At 31.6% G+C, this 27,348-nt stretch overlaps 1 protein-coding gene and 1 long non-coding RNA gene across 4 annotated transcripts in view; one reads left to right on the forward strand and one right to left on the reverse strand.

Moving 5' to 3' along the window:
• The window catches only part of LOC146719518 (uncharacterized), an 84,743-nt gene that overhangs the window by 12,649 nt on the left and 44,746 nt on the right, over positions 1 to 27,348 (forward strand). For all 3 annotated transcript variants that reach the window (XR_014926494.1, XR_014926495.1, XR_014926496.1), the window contains one exon: positions 239 to 476. This is a non-coding gene — a long non-coding RNA (uncharacterized LOC146719518). The remainder of the gene's footprint in view (positions 1 to 238; positions 477 to 27,348) is intronic.
• Positions 1 to 27,348, reverse strand: part of LOC114930270 (uncharacterized) — a 56,855-nt gene that overhangs the window by 2,906 nt on the left and 26,601 nt on the right. The window lies entirely within an intron of this gene.

Genomic DNA, 27,348 nt, shown 5'->3' on the forward strand with positions numbered 1-27,348 from the left:
ATATTTATATCAAAACTAGCTAATATTCCTATATCTAGGAAACATTTATAGAGAATTATAATGTAAAGAAAATACATTATTATCGAAATGATTAAAAGTTATATATATATATATATATATATATATATATATATATATATATATATAATTTTTATAATAATTGAATCTTTAAGAAAAATATTTGTTACAAATAATGATGTAATAGTTAATAATAATTAAAAATTTGATTTTTTTTCAGATGCCGAGCGAAATTTCCGTTTATTTTCCGTCAAAATAATCATAAAATACGCGTTGCATACAAGTAATTTACGTCGGAAGTGCCGTATAAAGTGTCGTGCGATTCATTGATTTTTATGCGTGATCGTAATTAATCGTGTTTTCACGAGTGTTACGTGAGTGCAAAGGAAAGATGATCAACAATAAGAGAGGAGAAGAAGGCCTGAGCAGGCATCGGGCAACAGCGGAGCAATAGTGAGGTGAATATATTTTAATTATTTAATACTTTTTTGTGTAACATTTTCTTTACAATAATTATTTCAGTAAATAAAAATTGAATTAAAAATAGTCAAGAAATTCAATAAAAGTTTCATTAATATTTTATGTAATTATTATTTTTTAAATATTAATTATTTTAGACACCGATTATAATTTGTTAATATTTTTATTTTGCTGATCAATATGTGCAATTACAACTCCAGTAGGTACTGCGCTTCGTATCGGTGAGTCTTAATTTAATCTTTAATGAGTTAATTCCTCCTCTCCAAAAAAATTTATTTTAAAATTTAAATGGGAAATTAACGCTTCGTTAATTAATATACTTGACAGTTATCAGTTGATTTTGTAAAAAAATATTATTAAAATTTTTTAAGCATTATAACATATTATTTACATAATTATTTTAATTTTTATAACATATTTTAATTTTTAAATGTGATCAGCAAATTTACGCTTTAATCAGCTGATTTCTGTCAAAAAATATTAATCGAGTTTAAACAAACTTTATATATTTTTAAAAAATAGGTATTGAAAAATGGGTAAAAAATTAAAAATTTTATATATAGAATGTCGAATATATATATATATATATATATATATATATAATTGTTAATTATAAATATGTGTTATTAAATATTTTAAATATTTCGAAATAAAATCCAGAATATTTTACATAAAATTATATTACATATAAAGGCTACAAAATGAATCACAAGCGCGTGGACAGACGATTAATTAATTTCACAAGTAACAAATATTATTATTGTGATTATAAATTGATTATCCTATGCGTGCATTCCCGGACCACCTTTTCCTTGCTTGTTTGTCCTTTGAAATTTTTTTCCTGACACTCATTTGCGAAAACACGATTAATTACGATCGCGCTAATCGAAGTACAATGTTCGCGTGCACTTTACATACCACAACCATTGACGCGTCGATTAATATGGAAGCTACCATTCCTGCTCGACACAAAAATCGCGCAGCCAATTTACACAATGCTATCTAAATGTTGCTAATCAATAGTATATACACGCGCGTATATTTTACGGCAACTTCACTATCTCTCATTATAATACAAATGAATGTACGAGTTGAAATTGAAATGAATATTGATTAAAATGAATAAATTAGAATAAATATACAAGTTAAAATTAGAAATGGAAAATCCGCGATGATTAAAAACACATATCTTTGCCTATTCGCATGATTATTTGGATCGAATAAATTACTTGAAGCCTTTTAAGAATCATCCATATATTATACAAATGTCAAATTTATGATATATGCTATTAATAAATATTGAGATACGGAAATACAGCAATTTTCCCGCGAGACTTATTAATTAAAATTTTGAAACGTATTCGAAATATCAAAAAATGTTTTACACAAAAATTTCATTAAGAATCATTCTATTTAACATGACATTAATAATAGTTTAAAAGAAATTTTTTAATCTTTGAAAAATTTTATCAAAATTTTATTAATGTTGTCAAATAGAGATATTCATGAAACTCTTGTATAAAACATTTTTTAATATCTCTAATACTTTTTGTAATAAGTATTAGATAATAATAATAATCTAATAATTTATCTGTGTAAAATTCCTCGAGAATTCAAAATTTGTGATGCTTCCTAGTTATTTGACGTAATTGTACATTCCACGGGCACAAGAATGAACGCGCACGTAAACAAAACATATTAAGTCGAACGAAGGACACACATATTGAACGAAAATATGCAAGAAATTCGGCGTCTTGTAGGGTGTTTTCAAATTAGGTGACTTTATTTTAGTCGCGCCGCGAATCTCGACCGAGAAGGCAGCATTGCGAAATGCTCCGTGTGTTATCGCATAATCTTTCATAATATAATCGCGACGTAACTAGTTATCAAACGCGTTATCATTTCTTACGATTGGCTATTCAAATCGCACAATCAATTAATTTTCGCGATTATCGCGTCTGAATTAGCCATTAATTGAACGCGCAGTATTGGAGTAAAAGTTTTGCTGATGTCATACTCGAAGTTCTCCGTCATTAATAAGACATCCCGGATACGAAATAGATTGAGTGATTGCGACGCGTTTAATTAACAAGTATAGTTGTTACGGAGCTCGTATTGTAAGCATTATGTGAGTTGCATTTTTCCGGAATATAAAATAAAGCGCGCGTCGTGCGCAATTAGCGTCAAGAGTGATATGTAAAGTATCGCGATCATCTGATGAGTGGTATGTGGATGTGCGCGATTATAATTAATCATAAATTCCTTTGTAAGTGTTGTGCGAATATTTGTGTCAAAAAAGTGATGGAGCGATAAAGGACAAACAAAGGTGAGGAAAACAGCTACGGCGTGAGTAAGTTTTAATATTTTGTCGGTCGTATTTCTCTTTCATAAAAATGCTTTGGTTATTTACATAGTGGTGATTCATTTTACAACTTAATAATGTAATACACGTAACAAAAATATTCTACATCTTATTAAAATATTTTTCATATTTAATGAAATATACTTTTATAGTTATTAATTATATATTATATGTATATAATAATATTTACAGATTTTGTTAAAAATTTATGATTATTCATCATTCATGGAAACTATTATGAATTGAAATTTTATCTATCATATTTTTTATACAAGTTTATATATAAATCAATCTTATCGGAAATCTTTAAAATAATTTCTTTCAATATTAGAATAATTGTTTAAAGAAATAAATTAAAATTTTGTCATACGCACGATAATTATTTTTTTAAATACTAATTATATAAAAGTTTTAAATGTTTTTTATTGAAATTTTACAAAACAATTGTTATGATAACTTGTTGAGTTAAATTAATTTTTATTTCTATATGAAATTTTTGAAAAAACGTGAGTAATCATAACGCAATATTATATACAATATTAATAATTAATTTGATGCTAATATTGTATTATATCAATATGAAGTTATATATCAAGGTTATCATAATCGCAATGTCTTTAAATGTTCTCCATCTTAAGAAATCGCATCTCTTTGCACAACTATTTCAATAATACTACAAGTCTAACAAGATTTTCTGACCTTTTCCAATATAAAATGTCAGCTATTTAAATCCCGCAATATACCAGTGGTATATTAATCGCAATTTTCTTAAATGTTCTCCAATTTAAAATCTCCGCTTTTCAATAGTATGGTATCAGTGTTCTCCAATTTTTGAAATTTTCGTTCTTCGTATATTGAAATTTTAATTCTTTTTATGTTCTACGAAATCGATTAACTCTTCTGTCAATGAACGGATACCCGAAGCAATTTCAAGTGTTAAAAATGTGAACTTTTTCCTGACATAAAATACAAAAGAGTTTGTATTTAGGAATTTAAATCAAAATATAACGGTAAAGAATGTTTGATGCCTATAAAAAAATTCTTGCAGTGCAATATGTCAAGAATACGTAATTGACATCCATACATTGACAGAAAAGCGTGAAAAATTATCCATTGACAGAAGGGTTAAATGTTCTCCAACTTGAGAAATCGCGTCTCTTTGTTCAATGATATACAATACTACAAGTCCAACAAGATTTCCTGACCTTTTCCAATATAAAATCCCAGCTATTTAAACCTCGCAATATATCAACGACATATTAATCGTAATGTTCTCCAACGTAAAATCTCTGCTTTGCAGTAACAATCAGTGTTCTCCAAAAAATCATCACATTACAATATAAAAAAAAAAAACAAGTAGTTGGTATCCACACTGGAAAAAATTTTGTTGCATTAACAAAAATGTTCGAAACAGAATTACTGATTGAATTTACCAGAACACTTTTGCCTAATGCAACAAATCAGTTGTTTATGCAAACAAGATATTATCGCATTAAAAGAAGTTCTGGTAGATTCAACCAGTAATTCTGTCATTTGTCACCTTTTTCCGTTAATGTATGCATCGGAAAAAAAATCTTGTTGCGTTAACAAAAATTCTGTTTAATAATTGACGAGACAGAATTACTGGCTGGATCCACCAGAACACCTTTTAATGCAACAAATCAGTTGTTTGTGCAAACAAGATATTTATTGCATTAAAAGAAGTTTTTATTGTATTAAAAGGAAACACCTTTTAATGCAACAAATCAATTGTTTGTGCAAACAAGATATTTATTGCATTAAAAGGAGTTTTTATTGTATTAAAAGGAAACACCTTTTAATGCAACAAATTAGTTGTTTGTGCAAACAAGATATTTATTGCATTAAAAGGAGTTTTTATTGTATTAAAAGGAAACACCTTTTAATGCAACAAATCAGTTGATTGTGCAAACAAGATATTTATTGCATTAAAAGGAGTTTTTATTGTATTAAAAGGAAACACCTTTTAATGCAACAAATCAGTTGTTTGTGCAAACAAGATATTTATTGCATTAAAAGGAGTTTTTATTGTATTAAAAAGAAACACCTTTTAATGCAACAAATCAGTTGTTTGTGCAAACAAGATATTTATTGCATTAAAAGGAGTTTTTATTGTATTAAAAGGAAACACCTCTTTTAATGCAACAAATCAATTGTTTGTGCAAACAAGATATATATTGCATTAAAAGGAGTTCAACCAGTAATTCTGTCTCGTCAATTATCAAACCGAATTTTTGTTAACGCAACAAGATTTTGTCCTGGTGCATACATTGACGGAATAGGGTGAAAAATGACGCGTTACGACAGGAGGGATCGAAAAGGAACGATATTCTCGGACATCCGGGAGCGGCGGGCTGTGATCAATTGTACGTGTTGCGTTGTTGTTGGCATTTAACGCGAGAGCTCGAGCCTCGGCTCTTGCACACCGCGTGTATCTACAGACTGTATTAATTTGGTACAGTGCGTTGCCGCGGCATTGCGGGATAAGCGAGCGCGGAAAAGAAGTTGCGCAAGCGACTGCACAAGCGTTGCTCATACCATTCAGCGTCGTACACGCGCGCCTAGTCTTGACTATCCTCTTTCTCTCTCCCTCTTCTATTCTCTCGTCCCGCTTCTATCTCGCCAGAGCGAATTTATACACGACCGCGGTGCGTTCCCACGCCTTAGAGCATGCGAGAGAGCCTGGCTCTCTTCGGGCAACCAAACGATCCCGCGCATGTAACCGATGTAACCGAGGCAGCAAAGCGTCGCGCGAGAAAACCCGGGAAAATCTAGGTCAGCCCTCTGCGACGCCATTGTGCGCGTTTATCGGTTAATGGCGAACGACGCCGAGGAAAGTTTTACGCGCTGCTATGTACGAAATCACGAGGCAGAGATCCGAGAAAATTCTCACAGGGGCTAATTAAATCCGAGGATTTGTCGCGGTTTTTTAAGAATGAAGATTTGGAGGGAATAGGGAAATTTCGAGATTTCGTATAATAACGCTGTTTGACAAGAAAATTCATCAAAACGAGACTAATTAATTTTTATAGTTTTTCGGGCCGACTACAAATCGATTTCCAAATTGCTTCGTGACGTCACAATTTTGAGAAATTTTAAATTAAAGTTGCAAAAAGCTTTTTTCACGAATTTTGTCATATTATAACTACAATATGTGACGTGTCGGAGAAGTTTTATTTCAATCAAAATAAAGTATGTTGTTGGGACTTTTAAGCCTCAAAAGGAATTTTTGGTTATAATTAATAAGATATTTATGGTTAAATGTGAGTTGTGTTGCGGTTAACTGTGACTTAAATCATTGATAATTTACGAAATAAATTTCAATTATCTTAAAGGTTTTTTAGGTCACTAAATACAAATTCAGTGTCAAAATTGTCATATTCAAAATAGAGGAAATGGTCACCTATTGTAGCTACAATATAACAAAGCCTTTTTTTGCAACTTTAAATAAACTTTTCTCAAAATTGTAACATGATGAAATAATTTAAAAACCAGATTCAAAAAGTCATTTTTTATTGAACAGTGTAATTAATCAAAATTTATAATCCTGATCTTGTAGAATAATTAAAATTTTAAACAATCTAGTTATAAAGGCTCTTTTGAATATACCATAATCAAATTGAGGTAGAAAGTGGTACTAAAAGTTAAGCACAGGCACGTCTAATTTGATTATAATTATATTATATGTATATTAATGATTTTATAATATATAATTTTCTATTTATAAAAAATTATAAAATTATTTAGATGTAATATATATTATATAAAATAAAAATAAATTATCAATAAGTTCAAACAAGTAAAAATAATAAATAACAAATTGATAGAGCGTTTGTTTTTTTTAAACATAAATTTAAACTGAGGACTCTCACGTTTTTCGCTCGATTTTTTAATATTTGAAAATTTTTTAAAATCTTGATTGAAATCTGAGAATTATAATTCGAAGAGATCAAGAGAGGAATTTTTCAGAATGTCGACGATTCCTGAAAAAATCGAGAAACATAGGTTTCCAAGAGTCACAATGCAATTGTTCCCCGCAGCGATTTTTTCTCTTACCTCTCGACTGCGCGATCGCTTGTGCAACGCGATCTAGTTTCGATCTCTCGCGAGATCGGCAGGGAACCGGGAATGCGATCGGCGAGCATCGCGTTTGAGCAACTCGTCGCCCGAGGAGGAAGTCGGATCGTGAAGTTCGACGATCTCGCAACGCCGATTCCGAGGGGGCAAAAAAAAGATCGGGAAGAAGGGGAAGACCGGGAGAGAAAGAGGGAGGGATTTCGATCGCGATCCACGTGCGGTAAGATCGATCGTTCGGGCTAATGAGGCCCGACCGATCACACGACGATGATTTCGCCGATTCCGCGAATTCATTTGAAGATCGACCGGCAACACCCAGCCGCTTTCCTTCCGCGATCTCCGGCCCCGATTATTTTCGCCCCTAATTCTTTTTTGCTTGCCTCTTTTTCTTCATCAGACAGTCGTCGATTCTCCTTTGCCGATCGCGATATTAATTTGGGAGATTTAAATGCGAGTTGGAATTGGTTACGTTATAGGTATCAAAATTTTAAATTCTGTACAAAATTTATTTATTTATTTAAAAAATTGAATAGAATAAAGTACCACATCGGGATGTCAAATTGTTAATCTTTTGTCGATGCACATAGTCTTTCTTCAATTTATCGGTACCAGGATACCAACTGCGTGAGTTTGACACATTGTCACTGCGACAATTTTTTTACACTGAAAAAAATTATTATATTAATAAATTTTTATTTCTATACTGCCTTATAAATAATTTATTTGAAACAAATTAATATTTATCTGTTTTGAAAAGAATTTTCTTATATCAAATACATCTTTTTTCACATCAAATCAATATTATTAGTTTTAAATAAATGATTTATAAAGTAGTATTGAAATAAATATTTATTCTAATTTAATAATTTTTTTTAATGTAGGAGGTAAAATTCTTTCGTTATATTTTACGAGGTTTTTGAATATAAAAGCTCTTTGTATTTTGTTTTAGAAAAAAGCGGAGAAAAGTTCTGACATTTTAAGTTTCTTTGGATACTCAGATATTCATTCATTGACAAAAGAGTTAATGTTTTAAAAAATATAAAAAAATGTATAACGAATAAAAAAATGCATGCGAGATTATCAGTACATTTCATGAATTTTAGGAAAAATTTTATTTTTTTTGGGAGGGAAGGAAAAAGTAAGTCATGCTCACGCGAGATTATTTGCGTGTAAGCAAAACATCTCCTGAATATATTTCCTCGTAAGAGAGATCAGAGATCTTTTTTGTGCTGGGAACACGAATATCATCGGGCACTCGGGGTTCAATCGATCGAATTTCGAGTCAATTTTCGTATTGAATGGAGAAAAAAAAACCGCGCCTTTCTTTTCTCTTCACCTTTTTGCCGGCCTCATCTTTTCATCCTCCTTTCATAAGCACAGGAATTGGTAAAATTTTACGAGCGTCTTTATATTCCATAATAACATGTCCGCGGTTGGATTTTATCGCTTCATTTGGCCGATATAATTTCCCACAACGCCACGTGTCTTTCTCTTTCTTTCCGAGTGATTCAGCCCGCGAATTTCACATCCAATTTTATATCCCTCTCCCTCTCTCTGTTCAAATCTCGAAATTTAAGACACTAGGAGAAAAGAGTTTGTCTTGATAAAAACGTGACGAAATTTCTCGATGTCGTGTCATAATTAGCACTTTTAGATTAGCTCTTTCCTTAACTTTCAGCGCCCCTGTATAAAGTTTTAGCTTTCTCAAACGCGCTGACACGAGGCTGCCGCTAAATCAATATTTTTTTAAGGGGATAATATTAAAGGGAAAAATATTTTTTTTAAAAGTCTGTTGTTTTTTCCTGTTTTATCGACAAAATGTGAGGTTGGATAAACTATATATGCATTGTTTTTTACCTGAAATTAGTGCACGAAAATGTAGGATAAGCTATTCTCATTTACTAGGCTTCCAAATTGATATCTAAACATTCACTTATATTTCTTTATCCAATGCCAAATCCGCCCTGGTCTAATTTCAGATAAAAAAAATATATATAGCTAATAAATAGATTTATAGTTTATCTAACCTCACATTTTGTCGATAAAACAGGGAAACACAACAGACTTCTCAAGAACGTTTAGGATCCCCTTAAGGGGATGCTGATCATGTCTGTTTTACCGATTTTGAGTTCAAGAGCTTTTCTTTTTATTGGCTATACAGATTGAAAAATCCTTCTCCACAATTAAAGCACTGATAATAATGAACGGGGAGCGTAGTAATTTTATATAAAAAAACAATAAAAGTTAAAAAATTAGTCTTTTTATCGATGCTCTTGCATCAGCTCATAACAATACTAATTTAATACAAAAGTTCTGCAGTTTATTTGTGCACAAAATATGGCACTCTCAATAGAAATGACATGAAAGAATAATGCAGAAGTAACAAAAATATTATCAATGCTTTCATTGTGGAGGATTTTTCAATCTGTATATTTAATAAAAAGTGAACCTAACCTAACTTAAAGTCGGTAAAACAGAACAACGGCAACATCTCCTTAATTTTTTAATCCAGAATCCTGTAAAAAAATACGAACCTGAATTCCCGAATGTATATAATGGAAAAGACATAAAAAAGAAACTTGAAATTTCTTTCAAATTAGCTTTTTTCTTAACTTTCAGCCCCTGTATAAAGTTTTAACTTTTTCAAACGCGCTGACACGAGGCTGCTGCTAAAAAAATATTTTGTATTACACGTACAGGCAAAGTGGCACTTTGTGTGCGTGTTTTCTGTGCAGAAAGCGGCCGATTTCCCACGCCGCCATCTAGCGGCGACGTGGTGAGTGAATAAGCCGCATTCAAAGCCATTGCCTACGACTGAGCCGCGTTCAAAGTCATTGCCCACGGCTTCAGCCGTGGACAATAACTTTGAACACGGCTATTCCCGCATCGTGCCGCCGCAAGATGGCGGCGTGCGATCGGCCACCTCGCGCACAGAAAACGCGCACAAAGCCACTTTGCCTGCACTTGTAATACAAAATATCGTGTGTATCAAGTGCGGATTGACAATTATTCACTCGTGTCGGGTGGTCGCACTCGCCTTCAGCTCGTGCGTCCATCCCCCGCACTCGTGACCAATTGTCAACTTTCCGCACTTGATACACAATATACTATTTTTTTAATTTTCCAATCCAGAATCTTATAAAAAACAAAATATAATACGGACCTGAATTCCCGAGTGTATATAATGGGAAAGACATAAAAAGGGGCGCATTATCCTCTCGTTGTGAAACTCGGCCGCGAGCCCGGCGTTTATGTCGTCGAAGCGAAACGCGAGCGAGTTATATCGGCGAACTGGTTGCAAAATTTCCCCCTTTTCCCCCTCGTTCTTCGGAGTACGAGGGCGAAGTATGGAAACGCTGCGAGGGAATATCGCGGAGGGATATTGCGATCGCGAAATGATATTGGACAAATGAAGCAATAAAGTCCTTCAGCTCGCCGAGAGTGGCCGAGGCACCCGATGATGCTGTCCGAGAATTATGATGTAACGGTGTGTGTGAATATGTTTGTGTAACGTTGAGAGAAACAAACAGGTTCAGTAGGGAAGACACGACGAGCGCAGGTATTAATAGAGCATTTACTCGCGGAGCGAATAGATTGCGAAGAAATTGGAGCGCGTTGCGTAACTAGACTCTGGTAGTTGCGTTCGCGCTCGGAGGAGGAAAAAGGAAGTTATCGGGTCACGGTATACGTTAAAATGTTGTCGGCGGTGTTCCGAGTATTTTAGTTCCACGATACGTTCTTCTGTGTATAATTATAAAGTCAAGTCTGCTTTCAATAATGAATAAAGTATCGCCCAAAACCGCATAAAAATACTTAACATTTAGAATTAATATATTGGAATCGTATAATATCCCATAAATAATATTAAAATTAATATGATATTATTTATATAATGTTCTATAATTTTATTAACTATTAGCATTTAATGTATATTATAATATTTATATTAACTCTAAAATTAGTTTTTATTAAATATATATTAAAATTAATATTGTTTATTTAACATATTAGAATTAATATATTAATTTATAGAGAGTATTCTATAACTTCTATTAACTATTAGATATAATATATATTATTTATATTAATTCTAAAATTAAATATATTAGAGAGTTAATATTTATTTATACAATATCAAAGTTAATTTATATAATATTTGAATTTTTACTATATGTAAAAATTTGGTTTTCTGTGCTATATGTATATATATATATATATATATATATATTTTTTTTTTTTAATAAGACAAACTTAAATCTCTTGAAAATATTAAATCTCGAATGTCCGATGATCACATACAAGGTTAAATCATATGACGTTAAGTCGTATTCAAAGAGCAGCGAGGTGAGGAAGGAGAAAGATTCTGTTTTTGACGGACAAAAATATTTCGGGAGTGTTTTATGGCTAGTTTTACTGCCTAGCCATTTCGAGAAGATAGCCTTTTAAACCGACGACAGCTTTCTCTGTCCGTAGCTCCTCTGTCGCGCGCAATTAAAGGAGTCGATTCAATTAAAAAAAAAGAAAAAATTATGGAACTGGCCAGGTAATTAAGGGAGCAAGACCGCTTAACCCACTTACCGCAAACAATTAGATGCGAGAGAGCCGAGGAGAGAGAGAAGGAGAAAGAGAGAGAGAGGTAGCATTAAAAGTCAAGTATACCGGCCATTAAAATCAATCAGCCAAAAATTAATATTTAAAAAAATAAGTTGACATCTCAAAAACGAGTTTAATGCACTATTCTTGTTAGTTCAATAGTTGCGTTTTGTAATTTCGGTGCAATTAAAATTTTGCATTTTTCTTCCCCAATTTTTCATATATAGTAAATCAACCAAATAATTTATTTACGAATTTATTTAATGTTATATTTAATTTTTTTTTTTTAAATTTAGTATAATTATTATATTAATTATATAATCTAGTTCAAAACAAAAAATAATTTTTTGAGCACGCAAAAGAAAATAATTCTTTTTCATAAATTTTTAATGCCGAATCCAATGTCATATTAATTTTGCTGTTTTCACTCGTCAAATTTAAATATTTAGCAATTTAAAAAATTCTCAAGTTTGAATAAACATACTTAAAAATTATGAAGTAGATTGTTATATTTAATTAAGAATTTTTCTTGAAATAAATCTCATACTTAACCACAAACATATCATTAACTAAGAACTGACACAATATCTTATGAGGGTTGAAAATCCTAATTAATTTTAACTAGAAAACTTCTGCAATGTATCACAAATTTATAGCATAATAAAGATAAAATACAAGTCATAACAGCACATTTTTGCGAATTTCTCAAAATTGCTCCATCGGAGCAATTTAAAAATTGGAATCTTATTCAGTGTAAAAAACGAAACTATGGAAAATAATTATTCTCTTTCTTGTATTTAAAAAAATTTGATAATTATAAATTTAATACGCTCTCTGCACTGAAAAAAATTTAGTTAATTCTTATAAGTATTTATTTCAATGCTGTCAAATAAATCATTTATTTGAAACTAATAATATTTATTTGATATAAGAATATCCTTTTCAAAACAAATAAATATTTATATATTTGTTTCAAATAAATGATTGATTTGACAGTATTGAACTAAATACATGTTAATTGAACAAATTTTTCTTCAGTGTGTATTTAACATTTATTACATATTTAATATTAATAATTTATAAGTTTACGGTATTTCTCCATAAGGCGTGCCATAGAATCGGGCGTGTTCTCGAGGCACGTGACGTTATTAAGTCGATACACTTAGCAGGGAAATGCAACATTTTATATATGTAAACTTTATTGGCCGTTAAGGGAGGGAGAAAAAATAATAATGTCAGTTCGGGATCTCGTGTTGTATCTTTTTCGCTTAATCGACGCGTGGTCGCTCTTAATCGACGCCTTTTACGATCGGGTCGCTTGAAAATTCAACGGTCCGGCTCTCCTATAACAGTAAAACTGGCGTTCAATTACCGGCATAGATGTGTCTTGCCCTAATGATCGGGCCGTGTGACGGATACACTGTATCTCTCTCTCTCTCGGATATTATCGACGGGAAATTATCTCGCTGCGACAAGCGAAACTACTTGCGAGCGGCTAATAACGGATTGCACGCGCGCTCGCCGTATAAACACTCTGTTCCAGTGTTATATTATACATGTAAAGAATATATAAAGAAGTTAATATATTCTCCCACAACCAGTTCGCTGTAATATTAGCGTATTAAGTATTCGTTATACCTCGTGCGCAAAGTGCTCCAAAAACCTCGACACGTTTCATCTGAATATCATATTGATTTTTTCTGATCAACTCGTTTTTATCAGAAATTTTGCGTCTTCAAATTAGGCAATGTCAGAATAATTCATTTTGACAGTTTAATTAAATTAGGATTTATTTAAAATTTATATGAAATTTTGTATACAATTTTTGCCTGTTAAAATTAGACAATGTAAAAATAATTAATTGACAGTTCAGTTAAATTATGATTTATTTAAAATTTATATATTTATATAAAATTTATATAAAATTTTTAATCGATTTTTTCTAAATACATTATGTATGTAAAAAGTTAAAACGATTACACAAATTAGTTCATTAAAAATAAAATAATGAAAAATTATGATTTAATTGAACACAATTTAATGAAATACAATTATAATATAATAATAGTTGATCAATTGATTTATGCGAAATTTAGTATGTAATAATAAGCAATATAAAAATAATTAATTATAACAAGTTTAAGACATAATATGAATCAATTAAAAAAAAGAAATTTCTCACAATTTTTATATATATATATCAATTTTTTTTTATTTTTTTATAAAATTAAATCAGAATTTTTATAATTGACTTTTAAAATTATTATATTACCTTATTAATAGCGATGAATATTCAAGGAAAGAAGAATATATATGTTCGCGTTGAATAAAACAATATCGCAATAAACGTGTAAAAATCCTTCTTCGCATTGCGTAAAAAAACCGGAAAAATTTCACCGGAAAAAAAGTTCGCGGCGGAGAAAGGATGGGAAAAAAATATTTGGGAGCAACGATGCGAGAGACAGCAGACATATACATAAATCGCAAAAACGCGCAGGAGATTTAACCGGCAGGCAGCGTGCGAGGAAGCGCGAATAAATAATATCGGACGCGTTACTCTGCGAAAAAAAAATAATAATAATAATAAATCAGCGAGCGATGGGTGAGAGAGAGAAAACATTTTGTGCGTGTCGTGTCTCTCTTTATTACATCTCCACCGCGAAAAGAGGCAGAAGCGGATGCTCGGCCCAATTCCCGCTGCACGCGCGCGTAAAAAAACGCGCTGAAACACTTTTCGCGATCGCGCGCCACGCTACACTTACGAAATCGGCAGCATTGTTGAATCAAAAAGAGGGGGATTAAATGGAAATTGCTTTCGGGGTACGATAGACCTGCGGGAAAAGAAAGAAAGAAAGGAGAGACGTCGACTTGCTTTTTCCGACGCATCCTCGCTTTAATTTGCCTTTAATTAGCAAAATTTGCAATTTTTTCTACTGAGCATAAAGATCTCGCATTTTACTTGAATAAAATTAAAATCAAAAGTAGAATATTTTTATTTCATATTTATATTATTTTATATTCATATTTAGTATTTATATAATATTTATATTTAAGATTTTTCTCTCTCTGTAATTATATATCAATTATATACATATATATATATATATATAATTACAAAGTGAGAAAAAGAGATAATTATTACACTATTAAATCTATACTTGCTATTAAATAAATTATTTAGATATATATGCAGTATAAATAATTAAATCTATACTACATACATTGTAAAAAAATATGTAATATATTTTACATAAAAATATGTAAAATTATATAAATAATAAATGTAAAATTTCACGATAAATTGTAAAAAATATGTAAAATTACATAATTAATAATTGTAAAATTACACAATAAATAATAAAAATGTATACATTTCCATTATTATTATATGTATATATTTTTATTATTTATTGTGTAATTTTACAATTATTAATTATGTAATTTTACATATTTTTTTACAGTGCATAAAAATGTATGTATATAGAATTTTTGAATAGTAATTAATTTATCGTGTAATTTTACACTTATTATTATTATGTAATTTTACATATTTTTATGTAAAGTAGATTACATATTTTTTTACGGGGTATGTAGTATAGATTTAATTATTTATACTGCATAATAATAAAAATGTATAAATTTTTATTATTTACAGTGCAATTTTACAATTATTATTTATGTAATTTTACACTGTATAAATATAGCATAATTTACTTTAGGTTTCATTTCACGATTATAAAGGCGATCTCTTTTGTACGTTTTGTTTTCCCTGAAATTAATTTCGAACACAATGCATGAATAAAAAGCATGAATTTTCCTCGTTAAATATGAAAGTCGGCTACCGTGGAAAATAACCGGCGGAACGATAACGCAACCGTGTGTCGATTTACAAACAAAGCGGGGCCGCGCTGAGAGTTTTTGCAGGATGGTTTTTAAAGAAGGCGCGCCCCCGTCAGAAGAAGAATTCGCCTCTCCGGTACTTCTTGCGCGCTATCGCGAAATTCATCAAAACTGGAAAACGCATTTGCATTGCATCGCGGCGCGCTCACGCGCATTTCGCGGTTTGCATTAAATCCCGTTAGAAAACGATCCGCGGCCCCTCGATTTCGAGAGGATGAGATGCTGCAAATTTTCTTCGCACCGCCGCTTTATTCATCGTGTCACGTTGGCGGATCTCTCTGTCTTTCTCTTTTAAGTGCATCGAGAGAGAGAGAGATGACCCGCTGTTACAACAGCACGTCTTTTGGAATTTTAAGCTATTTGGGACAACGTGTCTATTCTCTTTTTCTCTCTTTCTCTTTCTACTGTGCTTTAATCCGCGTTGCATATCCGTCACGTTACATATCACCTCGTTGCACTTTTTCACGGCTCCGTTCGTGCACGAGGAGAACACGATGGATCGTTATCAGAAGTACACTGTTTAGAATAGCAGAATAGGTCATCTGGGAATTTTAATAGACGCATAGATAAAATCTCGGAGTTGATACAGGAAGCAAATCCCAGGTGTATATATTGTACATAAATGCAGGAAATTACACTTGGAAGTATGTAAATACTAGAAATGATACATAAGTAATTTGAAATATATGATACAGGATGCACGGCAGTAAAATATTAATCGTACACTGGAAAAAATTTATTGAATTTAAATAAATATTTATTTTAACACTGGCTTATAAATCATTTATTTGAAAGTAGTAATTTTGATATGATATAATGTTGATTTGATGAGAAAAAATATTTATTTGATATAAGAAAATTATTTTCAAAACAGATAAGTATTTATTTGTTTCAAATAAATAATTTATAAAGCAGTATTGAAATAAATATTTATTAATTTAATCATTTTTTCAGTGTAGATTTTCATTAATTTTATTTCACAATATTATTCGCTGATATAAGTAAAAATCGAATCTTGCGTGAAAATTATTTAATTATTTAATTATTATAAAATTATATATTAATATATAAAATTATTAATATAAAAATAAATAATAAAGTAATATTATTAATATTACATTAATAATTTTAATAATTTTTATAATACATAATTTTAATACAAATTATTTATTTCTCAAAATTTCTCCTCTTGAAAAAATATACATATATATATATTATAGTTTTTGAAATAAAATAAATCTTAGTCTCTTTATTTGGTCGTAACTAGCTTTTAAAATCAGATTGGTTAATTCATATGTTACTCCTAATTAATTTTGATATCAATTTAAATTGACTAATTAATTTGAGCAAAATAAGTTTTGTTTCATATATATTTGTGCATATTTTTTCAGTTTAAGGGAATGATGATCGTTCTGTTTTACCGACTTTAAACTACTTTAGGTTAGGTTTACTTTTTATTAAATATACAGATTGAAAAATCCTCCACAATAAAAGTACTGATAATAATGAATGAGGAGCGTTGTCCTGCAACTAATTTTTACTGTTTTATGCTTCGACATCGATTACGCACGCAAATATACATACATAATTAATTGAAGTACGAATCTTTTGATACAGGCTTTTAATCTCATTTTTCTTACTTCTGTATTATTCTTTCATGTCATCTCTATTGGGAGCGCCATATTTTGTGCACAAATAAACTGCAGAACTTGTGTATTAACTAACTAATGTTATGAACTGATGTAAGAGGCCGATAAAAAAACTGTAATTTTTTATTGTTTTTTATACAGAATTACAGCACTCCCTATTTATTATTATTAGTACTATAATTGTGGAGAAGGATTTTTCAATCTGTATAGCCAATAAAAAGAAAAGCCCTTGAACCCAAAGTCGGTAAAACAGACATGGTCAACATCCCCTGAATATTTTATTTTGTGTCACTTGTTTTTATTTTTTATTCAAAGGAAGAACCGCGTTGCGTCGCACGCGAGAAAAGGGACGGTGGTTGTGGGGTTTATATGCACGCGTGCATCGGGGCACGTGCTCGGCCGGCGATGCATCCTTGTCGCGTTTAGAATGCGTTTCATCCGTTACCGGGCGATTTCCATATTCGTATGGGAAACGGCGAACGAGCAGGTTTTTCGAGCCTCTCTCTCTCTCTCTCTGTCTCTTCGTTTCGCTTCGCTCGCTCAGTCTCAACGAGGCTGAAGTGATACACGCTCATGTATCAGGGCTGCTCCTTATTCCGGGGTTCCGGGAGATTGCTTTACGTAATCGATACAGGTCGTCAACGCGTTTTAATCTCGCGAAAGAGAGAACGGGACAGAAACATATTTTCTGAAAATTATGTTTGCCGCAGAAAAATATATTAAAAAGTAATAATAAATATATGTTTAATATTTTAAAATTTATATAAAAATAAGAAACATCAGGATGCATAGAATGAATGAATGAATAAATAAAAATACAAGGAAATAATGCAAGCGAGAGGAAAGTTAATTTTTTTTCAAGCTTGGCTTTTATACATATATTCTGCTCTTATTTTCAAGGACCGCATATCTTCTCTCTTGACAAATTGACGCTTAAATCAGCACGTGTTGTCAGCGAGTCTCATAAAATTTCCCGAACGATGTCTTCGCCCATTTTTTAACTACTTTTGACAGCCGAGTTTCTCGCACGCAAAGCAAGTTGAGCGAATGCGTGCGTGCGTGTCGAGTATCTGGCAGGTATATTCTGTGAGAGAGAGATGCCGGTTAAGTAATTTAAGTAAAGATACAAATACACTCGACGGCGCGAGAGACTCGAGATAAACTATGCCGAGAGAACTTCTCGCTGCGTGGAGCAATGTCTGAGTACGCTCGGTAAATTGTCTTCTTTATGGGCCGTTAGACGAGAGTGCGGATAGAGTAGGAGTGCCTTTTTAAAACGAACGCGCCGACCAACAAAAGCTTGTAAAATACGCGCCTCGATAAGCACCACTCGATCCTTGGATCCTTCAATCAAAGCGAAAGACCTTCATATATCTTCGCATAGAATTATCCGTCAATTTTCTGCGCCAAGACACTCGCGATATTAGAATTATTAAATACTAGTGTTTTGTCATCAAAATTTAAAAAAATTTAAATCATATATTTTATTGTGTCACACAATTTTATAAAAATATAAAAATTTATATTTTTATTTATATATTATGTAATTTATATTTATATATAAATTTAAAGTGTAAGACAGAAAAATTTTATATTTATATTACAGAGCCTTGTTAAACTCTTAATTTATATTTATATATTTATTTATTTTATATTTTTATATTGTTTATTGTATTTATTGAAATCTTTTTTGTCAAGAAATTAATATAATTAATGAAAATATTGTGAGATTCGAAATTGCTTGTAAATAATTTATTAGAATAATTCACAAATAAATTAAATTCTAAAGAATTTCACTTCTAAGGACGAATCCTTTTTGCGTCACGGGATAATTATAATTGAGATAAATGACGTTCCGACGTAAATCGTGAAGGACATTATCTCCAGCGCAATAATTTTCGGGATTCAAGTTGCTCGTTGCACAGCCGGGAACTGTACTTGCTAATTAGTAATTAGCAATTAGACCCACGTATAAAGCCGTGCCGAGACGCTTTTCTAAATCAGTGCCTTGTGGCCTGAAATTGTCGCGTTCCAACATAATCGTCGTTCGTGCTGGAAGCTGGACACAGCCTCCGACGTACACGCCTTTGTATATAGCAATTTGAAATGAGAGCTCCTCTCTATTTCACTATTTTTCAATAATTATTTCAAAATTGTCCTCTTAAAAATAATCACGCTTGAAGCAGAACATGAAGTTGCGATTTCTCGCAACATTCTACGTTAATGAACATTAATATGTTGAATGTCACAATTAAAAAATATATAAATCTTTTGAGTTTATTTTGAATTTCAAATTTAATTAGAGTTATTTATTGGAAATGTAAAATTAATAATTATTGGATCTTTTTCGAGCATGAAATTGGAATAAATTATAACGACATAAATATTCAAAATAGACGTGACATTTATTAGAGGCAATATAAAACGCTATAAGTACAATATAAAAAATATTATTCAAAATATTATCCAATAAAAAGTATTATTAATTGAAATTTATTTAGAAACATTTTGGTAATATTTTTATATCTATTTATTTTACATATTATTATTTTTTATTATGCATATTATTGTTAATAAATAATTTTTAGGAAAAAAAATAAATGTAGAAAGATTTGATGTGAAAAATATTTATTTAATACAAAAAAAAATTCTTTTTAAAACAGATAAATATTTATTTGTTTCAAATAATATTAAAATAAATATTGATTAATTTAATAATTTTTTTTCGATGTAATAATATCTCAACAACGTATGTAATATATATTAATTTTATTTCGGCTCTTTTATCCATTATGCTAATTTGTTACTTTGCTGAACGATCTCACACGATGAGATGAAAGGAGTTTCCTCGGAGTTTTTGCGAAACATCTCTCGTTCAGTCTCAAGGTGCGTATGTACGCAATGCCGAAAGGACGGAAGCCACCAGTAAAGTGACTCGGCATTGTAATTAGTCCTCGTTACCGGTCTTATTTCCCCGTTTGTTTCTCCCGATTAACGATCTCTCTTCCGAGAGGCGAGCAACGGCGCTTCGCTCTGGCAGCGCCAAAATCAGAGAAAGCGGAGCGTTATTATGTCCGATGCTTTAATTGAACGCGTCGGAATTTCGGGAAATCGCCGCCAAAGATCCGTAGACTCGCTTTCTTTCTCCGTCTCGTTTGCCCCTTCGCGCGCAGAGAAACGCTCTCGCTTCTCGCAAAATGATTTCTAAAATATCCCATATCGGACTCGATTAACATCAAGCTTATAATCAACATGATTAATCGCGGTATATTAATATAAATGTGCGTTTGTACAATTATCATACAGACTTATAAATATTTATAAGAAAGGTAGGAAGACTTGAAATACAATATCTACCAATTTCACATCAGTTGCGTTTCCAAATGATATTTCATTTTTGACATAATATATTATTATATTTTTTTACATATTTTATTTATAGATTAATAATATGAAAAATTTATGAAAAGATAGAGAACTTTGTATTTTAATTTCTACAAATTTAAGTCTAGCATCACATTTAAAAAACAATTATTTTTAATGTGTTCCAAAAAAAAATGTCCGAATATATTATGTATTTAAAAAATAAAAAAATGAAAAGAGAATATTTTATGTTTTAATGTGTGTGAATTTAAATACGCAGTTTAATAAAAAATTATGTTTTAAAAATAAATTTATATTAACCAAAAATGCACTTCTATTTTTATATTATATATTCAGTTGCGCGCGCGTTCGGTACAATTAAATGTTTTGAAGATTCCAAAAATATCACGACAACCATACGAGATATAAGCGACGCGTCTCCTGAAAAGATACATTGCAGCGGAACGGAGGAGAGACAGAGAGATGTGCACTGGCTACGCAGGGTGCATTTGAAATCAACTCGACATCCGCTTTATCCCTGTCTTTGGTAGCGTAGGAATTCGTGTCCCTCTGTTTGCATACGAAATCCCACGGTCACCATTGTGTACTGGCCTTTGTAGTTATTTCAGAATACAAAGACGCCACAAAATGTGGAAGTCAATTTCTGAAAGATTCTTCTCGAAAATCTTTGAGCTTCCGAGATTTAAAATTTTCTTCTGCGTTTCGAGCTTCTTCGAAATTTTGGGATTATTATATTTTAGTTAATTCTTTTGATATTAAAAACAGTTTTGCGAACTTTGCTGTGGTGTGTTTTGTCTTAGAAATCTTGAATTTAAAAATCACAATAATATCGAACTCTATCATCTTTATTGAAACTATAGAATTTTTTTCGAATTATTAACTATCACGTTTTAGTTTTTTTCGATATTCAAAAAATTTGTGTAAATTTTATTGTTTTGTCTTAGAAATTCTGAATCTGAAAATCTTAATATTATTTCTAGAATTTTAATATTTTATTGAATATCGAAAGAACTAAAATGTGATAGCTAAAAAAATTCAAAAAATTTGAAAATTTGAAATTTTCATTAAATTTTAAACACATATCTTATTACAGGATATAAAGCATGGCCGAAAAGAAAGAATCGCTATACCTGTTCTACCGGAATCGATCTCCGGCGGCGATCGATTTCGCTGGGCGAAACGGCCGGAACACCTGTCCGAATTCCAGCGATTCCGGTTTTCTATTTTACGTCTGTATACGCGATTTCGCAAGCACGAAGCAAGACGAGGGAACCGAAAAATCAACCGCTGACATAATTTCCTAGGTTCCAAAGAAAACATTGAGGAGGGAGAAAAGTGGAAGGAGTTTCGCGGGGTGAACGCCTTCGAGATGCATTAAAGTCGTATTAAGGCCGTCCCGGTGTTAGCGATTGCTTATTCTCGACGATAACTAGTGGACTTTATAGAATATATAGGATGTAACTAAACAAAGGTATACGAAACACACCATTAGGTGCAGGACGACATACTAAATCGAAAAGTCCTGAGCCATTTTTTAATCTGAGCTTTATTTTTGACGCCATAAATGGTTAAAGTTTGCCAATTAGCGCGCGGCTACAACGGAAAACGCGTAGGCGCCGCCTTAGTAGGCGTGGCCTGAGACGTAGTTATCGCTAATTGGCTAACCTTAACAATTAATAGCGTCAAAAATAAAGCTCAGATTAAAAAATGGCTCAGGACTTTTCCCTTTAGTTTCTTGTCCTGCATCAGATGGTGCTTCGTATACTTTTCTTTAGTTACACCCTGTATATACACGCAAATTCCTAAATCGTCGGAACAGGTATCACGGGTACGCGGATCTGGATGGATTTGTGTTGCTGTTTGCGACCTTGAACTCCCCTTGCTCCCCCTCTTCCTTCCGCATTTTTATTGTGCCACGCAAGAGCATAATTTTAATTTCATGATTGTCTTTTAAATTCTCTCGAGGATCTTAATTTTTTAACGCGCTCTTTCTCTCACAAGTATATGTACATGACAAAAGCGAGCAGAGATTATTAATCGGAAGTTATACCGCTTCACATTTTTATATATTCTTTTTACTTTTTATTAGGTTCTTTTTAATTATTTTTAATCTTAGATGAGATACAGTTTACGTAATTTGTATACATATATATTTTATTTTGTTTTATTTTGTTTAAGTGTATAATAATTATTATAATTTTTTAATGCAATTCTACCAAGTGATTGACAAATTTTAACATTTTGTGTTATCTTTGTTTCTCATCAATTTCTTCTCTCAGATATATATAATTGTAAAATAAACATTAAAGGAATTTAAACGTTGATAATGATAAAGTCAATTCTTTTATTCTTATCAATTGTATATTGGTGAGTTCATTTAATATTTGTTTTATTTTTAATAAATCCAACAGAAGCAAATTTAAGAACGTTTCGAAACTTTATTTGTTTTTTTTTCCCTATCGCGAACGGAAATTTGGTGTCGAACGAGTTTTAAACAGCCTGATATTTCTCGTTTCGATACAGAAGTGACACTTTCCATACCGCTATAAGTATTAAGCAGACACCTGAGAAAAGTGAAACATGCTTGCTGTATTTTATGCACGCTTGTCTGTCCGCGGCAAATGACAAAAATGAGAAAGAGAGAGAGAGGGAGGGAAAAAACTGGACCGTTAACCTTTCAAAAAACAAAGCGAAAGAAATAAATTTTCAAGCAAAATAGGATATAAATTTAATAAATATATAAATTTAAATATACAAATATTTATATAATAATATAATTTATTATATACACATAAATATATGAATAAAGTGTATAAATATATTTTCTTCAAATTTACTTAATGTAATCGTAGATTTGATTAGGATTTTTAAGTACATATTGAACTTGATCTTATGCTTAATTAAGAGATGCCTCTTATGGCGCTCATTCAGATCTCCGACCTACTTCGCGGAATCTGCGGCGCATTTATATAATAGACGGTGATAACTTAGTTCACGCCAGCAATTAGCAATCGTGTCGCATTAAACTTATTCAATGTAGACCAAGTGTCTTGTTTTTTTCCTCCTTCGTCCGCGTATCGCGATTGTGCAATGCAAATGTCTTCATCTGCAACGCGATCGCGTAAAACCGCGAGCGGCTGCAACACTTAAATACGGTAAATATCGATCGCGTCGAGTAATCCTGTTTACGGAGTTCATGAATTATGCAGTAGTCTTTTTTTACTTTAAAACAGCGATACGGTTTACCATTTGCGTTTATCTCCGAGAATTAATTAATGACAGTCAGTAACCGATCGAATAGAGATATTTGATATTCCGCCTTACAAACATGTACATATATCAAATAATATTTCATGTATGTTTTTTAGCAATTTTAATATAAGATATATTATAAATATATATGATATATTTATATATTCAAAATATATTTAAAATAGTATATTTGACAATTGTCAATCCGCACTTGATACACACGATATTTTGTATTACAAGTGCAGGCAAAGTGGCTTTGTGCGCGTTTTCTGTGCGCGAGGTAGCCGATCGTACGCCGCCATCTTGCGACGGCACGGTGCGGAAATAGCCGCGTTTAAAGTCATTGCCCACGGCTTCAGCCGTGGACAATGACTTGGAACGCGGCTCAGCCGTAGGCAATGGCTTTGAATGCGGCTTATTCACTCACCGCGTCGCCGCTAGATGGCGGCGTGGGAAATCGGCCGCTTTCCGCACCGAAAACACGCACACAAAGTGCCACTTTGCCTGTACGTGTAATACAAAATATATTAAATATATAAGATGTATTTAATATATGTGATATATTAGAATATATATAAAATATATTTTTAATATATTAAAAATATATTTAAAAACTATCTTAAATAATTACAAAATATGTTAATAAATATGTAAATATATATACGTATATAAATGAAAAATGTATATATAAACGAGAGAGGAAAAAATGTTTACATAGCAAATATGAGTAAATAAAATACACACACATAGCACATTTATGATACAAGAACGAGCCAGTTCGAGAAATCGATCGAGGTGTCGCATTTGGTGACTGCGATTTATTTTCTTCTCCTTTCTGCCTCCCTCCCGCGATCCACACGCTCGCGAATTTATTTTTAGCCACGGTGACAAGAAACGAGTCGCGGATCGATCGGATACCGCTAGACGATTACTCAATCAACGACATTGATCATTACTCACGGACCGTTCCTCTCCGTAACTTCCTCCAAGGACGAGGGTAATGCGCGTGCGCAACGAAATAAATAAATAAAGGAACTCTCGACCCGTTACAGCCGCAATGCGATACGTCCTTTCTTTCCTTCTTTTAATTTCTTGCCTCTCTTTTATCCTAGCGATGCATCGCGTATATTCGTGACGCCTTTTTTCTAACGTAGCCGATCGAATCGATCAGATCGATGACGCGGATATCCTGTATCCCAAGGACCCTCTCGCGCAACCTTCTCACGAGTGCACGAAAACGTTTTCGTGCACGAATAAGAAAAGAGCCTTCGAGATGAAATCGAGCAAATTTGGATGTGATTTTCAAGGCTATCGAGATTCAAATCGAAATATAAATTAATCCATCTATATCAATTAAATATTTGGATTCTTGCCCCAGCGAGAGAATATATAAATAAGCTATATTATATATAAATATAAGTTATATAATTATATAATATATATTATATATAATAATTATATATATATAATTATATATATATATATTATATAATTATATAATTACAAGCTATAAAAAAATAAAAAAATATAAGGCAATATATGTATGTATAAAATGTATTAAGAGATAAATTTGTTGCATTTTAGTGTATCGTATAGTTAGATCGAATGTTTAACGGAAGTTTTCTCGTCGGATGAAGCATCCAAATTGTATAGCCTTGCGATTGAGATCGAACGGCAACGTTGGTCGGCTTCGATCGGCTGCGCGATATCAGGATCAGGATTTGCTTATTTTAAAATAGTTGCAACGTCCTTGAAGGTTAATTACCGGCTACGCTCGATTGCGCGATACGCCTTTCGCGATTGCCGCGCGATTCTCAATTCTTCTGTATGCGCGCGCGTGTTTATTTATCCTGCTAGCTTTTTTTTTTTTTTTTTTAATCGATACCGAAACATTTTTATCGCCGACGCAATAAAAAGAGTTAATGTAGACTCGATCGCAGATAAATCATCAATCGTTTGAATGGCATTAATCACGCGCTATTAATATTACGGTATATTAATTATATTATAGAACAGGTAGCATGAAAACAAGCTCAAGAGAAACATGAAAAATAATTTTATCTATTTATGCATCGTGGATTTTTATTAATTAGCATTTATCTTTTTTTTTTATTATCTTTATCAATTTGCACTACAATGTTTTATTGCATATTTAACTAAATGTCATTTTTTTTCTCATTCCTCAGAGGAAAAATCATATGAATTTCATTATTTGTGTCTACATATTTCTCTACAAATTATTCGAGAAATTATAACTTGTTTATCATTATTATTGCTTTAATTATTAATCATTATTAACACATAAGTATATATCATTAAATAGTAATAATTGAATATTATTATTTTCATTTATTGCTAGTATTTTATTGTGCTTTCGCTTTAATGGTTATTACTTTATATTCTGCGAAATTTTTTGAGAGACCGTCTTGTTGTTTTTTTGTGGTCAAATATAAGTCTCGTCGATTTGTTCACCCTATTTTCCAGCTCTCCCACCCGTCCGCGCGATGCTGCAATCAAGAAAATAAGGGTACAAACTAACGACGTGAAAGTTTGGTACGCGAGTCGAAGTAGGTCTCGGTGTAATTTTATGAGCGCGCAGGCTGACCCTTAATTCGAACAATGACTAAAAGGAAAAAATATAATACGATAATGTACAGTTAAGCGCCGGGGACTCACGGGTCCAGGTCGTCTCATTTTCGGGCCTCCGGTTTGAACCGCCCTCCACTCGTTCTCCTTCCTCGAGATTATCCTTAATTCCTCGTTATAACAGTATTTGCGTACGTAGCGCAATGGCGCTTGCAAAATCTAACGAAATCTTACAATTAGAGAACATTCGACAGAGATCTCCAAACACAAAAATTGTGATTGATGAACGCGCGCAAGAGTCTTTTTAATTGTTGCAATTATTGATTATTTAATTATTACAATTATGTTTAATTTTATGATTATTTAATTATTATTTTTATATAATTATTACAATTATATTTAATTTTATAATTATTTAATTATTATTCCTACTATTATTTTTTATTCTGCATTATATTATTTAATTTTTTAAATATTTTATTATATTTTTTATTAATCATTATTATTTATTATTTGATTATCTTTGATAAATCAAAGTTACAATGCGAAATTAATTATAAGTTGTTTTTTAGTTAATCCTATAGCAAAAGACGTAAAAACAAACTCTTTCAAACAGGACATTAATAACTTGTAAGAATTAAGGAATTAATTACTTGCACACTTTATTTAAATTCTTTATGAAAACAAAAATCAAAATATTTTTACCTCGTGAAGGATTCTGATTTATGTAGATATGTGCTAAAGCTTGTTAAATAGTCGATAATTTAATATTTTGTCACTTTGGGTTTAAAGCTTGAAAAGAAGATTATATTTTTTTACTCGCAATAATATTTTATTACGAAATAAGAAATATATAATCTTGATTATGAATAATGAAGTAAAAAAGTTTGTATTCATTTAAGAAGCTTGTCCCAAATCTTGCACGTGCGCCGGCGAGGAGGTCCAAAAAAAAGACCAAGAAATTGTCTTACGCGCGCGATAAATATTCATGAGCGTTGAATTTTCTCCGACAGGACGATAAATCGAGTC

Source organism: Nylanderia fulva, unplaced genomic scaffold (assembly GCF_048542155.1).
Source record: "Nylanderia fulva isolate GAGA-0341 unplaced genomic scaffold, ASM4854215v1 Scaffold96, whole genome shotgun sequence".
NCBI classification, from domain to species: Eukaryota; Metazoa; Arthropoda; class Insecta; order Hymenoptera; family Formicidae; genus Nylanderia; species Nylanderia fulva.